Raw genomic sequence first — 2,500 nt, forward strand, 5'->3', positions numbered from 1 at the left:
GAATGGAAAGTTTACTTTTAAAAGTTGTGTTGTGCAAAAGAAGCGAGCTTCACTATCGTCTGAAAAGGCACAGCAGCGACTACACTTCCTGAGAGTACTCAGGAAAAACAACCTGGAGTGTAAACTGATGGTGGCCTTCTACCGCACCACTATCGAAAGTGTACTAACCTACTGCATCTCGGCGTGGTACTCCGGTTGCACCGCAGCAGACAAGAGAGCCCTCCAAAGGGTCATCAACACAGCACAAAAAAAATCACTGGCTGCTCACTGCCCTCCCTGGAATCCATTGCCCACTCCCGCTACCTTAGCAGGGCCAATAACATCTTAAAAGACTCCTCTCACCCAGGCCACCACCTGTTTACTCTCCTGCCCTCAGGCAGACGGTACAGATCCTTTAGAGCAGTGGTCCCCAACCACCGGGCCGCGGCCCGGTACCGGTCCGTGAGGCATTTCCTACCGGGCCGCAAAGAAAGAATAAATAATTTATATAATTTCCGTTGTATTAATTATTAGAGTCTGAAAGGTGTTTTATTTTGAAAAACAACCGGATTTTCCCCGATGTAACATTCGCCTGTGCCTCTTGACACGTCAAGACCCTTTTCTCGGTCACGAGCTCCACTTGCTTCTTCACACACACACACACACACACAAACACATTCCCCCTGATATCCAAAGGCAGCTCAATTCCAGAGATGCATGTACACACACCTGTAGGTCTACGGCCAAGTGTCCTGGTGTGTGTGTGTGTGTGTTTGTGTGTGTGTATGTATGTGAGTGTGTGTGTGTATATATGTGTTAGGAGTGGGCGATATGAGCTAAAATTCATATCACGATATTGTCCACTGTCCAGACGATATCAATATGATATCACGATATATGAGGGAAAAAAATCTGAATCAAATTTTAGTAGCCCTTCTTAGCTAAATGACATTAGTTAAGGCAAAATATGTCATCATGAAAAGTAAAAATCAAATAATGATAAAATAAATATTAGTGCTGTCAGTTTAACGCGTTATTAACGGCGTTAACGCAGACCCATTTTAACGCCGTTAATTTTTTTATCGCGAGATTAACGCGATTTTTTTTATATAGTTTTAGTTTTTTTTTTTTTTTTTTTTTTTTTTTAAGATTAACGTTCTTTTTGGCCTCGCAAACTGTGTAGTAGGCTAACGTTACGGTTTGAGTGAATGGTGAGCGCGATACGGCGAAATGGATGATAAAAAGCTTCTGAATGGAAAGTTTACTTTTAAAAGTTGTGTTGTGCAAAAGAAGCGAGCTTCACTATCGTCTGAAAAGGCACAGCAGCGACTACACTTCCTGAGAGTACTCAGGAAAAACAACCTGGAGTGTAAACTGATGGTGGCCTTCTACCGCACCACTATCGAAAGTGTACTAACCTACTGCATCTCGGCGTGGTACTCCGGTTGCACCGCAGCAGACAAGAGAGCCCTCCAAAGGGTCATCAACACAGCACAAAAAAAATCACTGGCTGCTCACTGCCCTCCCTGGAATCCATTGCCCACTCCCGCTACCTTAGCAGGGCCAATAACATCTTAAAAGACTCCTCTCACCCAGGCCACCACCTGTTTACTCTCCTGCCCTCAGGCAGACGGTACAGATCCTTTAGAGCAGTGGTCCCCAACCACCCGGTACCGGTCCGTGAGGCATTTCCTACCGGGCCGCAAAGAAAGAATAAATAATTTATATAATTTCCGTTGTATTAATTATTAGAGTCTGAAAGGTGTTTTATTTTGAAAAACAACCGGATTTTCCCCGATGTAACATTCGCCTGTGCCTCTTGACACGTCAAGACCCTTTTCTCGGTCACGAGATATGTTACTCAAAAAACAAGCACGCAAACTAGCGAAAATGAGTAAGAAACAAACGTTCTTAGAGGCATGCAACTGAAGAGACGTGTGCACAATCCACAGACTCCACAGCAACGCAAAGTCAACTTCAGACTGATCAAAATCATGTCAAAGCAGAAAGCAAGCACCACTGGAGTAAACGCAGACCTAACTTCACCAGTGCAGAGGTGAAGGTAGGCTACTGTTGCAGAATGTGTCCATAATGCTTATTTATTTATTCACTTATATTTGCAGTGTTCGTGTAGCCTAGTGCTTTTTTAGAACATTACGATGCCTCTTAGAAGCATACATTTAAATGTGAAACGTAATTGTTAATGATTAAAATATTCTCATATTTTTTATTTTTATAATTATTTAAATCGGAGGATGTCTGTAGAATTGACGTGAACGCAATCACCAACGGTTTCTCACAAATTAAGCCCTTAAAAACAATCTGGCTGATTCACCACTGCTATTTAGCGTTCTTAAATTCTGGTCCAAGTTAAAAACGAATCCCAGATGAGAACTTTCATGAATGCCAGAATTGTCCCTGCAGTTACTTTTATACACGGAAGCATAGGTGCAACTCGCGTTCAAATGATAACTCTCCGTTTTATTGATGGATCAGAAATGAAACTGTGTATTTGATTTGT

General features: G+C 42.4%; 1 protein-coding gene across 2 annotated transcripts in view; it reads right to left on the reverse strand.

The window, feature by feature from the left end:
• Nucleotides 1-2,500, reverse strand: part of LOC105911427 (serine/threonine-protein kinase 31) — a 14,206-nt gene that overhangs the window by 4,704 nt on the left and 7,002 nt on the right. The window lies entirely within an intron of this gene.

This window comes from Clupea harengus, chromosome 11 (genome assembly GCF_900700415.2).
Source record: "Clupea harengus chromosome 11, Ch_v2.0.2, whole genome shotgun sequence".
Lineage (NCBI taxonomy): Eukaryota > Metazoa > Chordata > Actinopteri > Clupeiformes > Clupeidae > Clupea > Clupea harengus.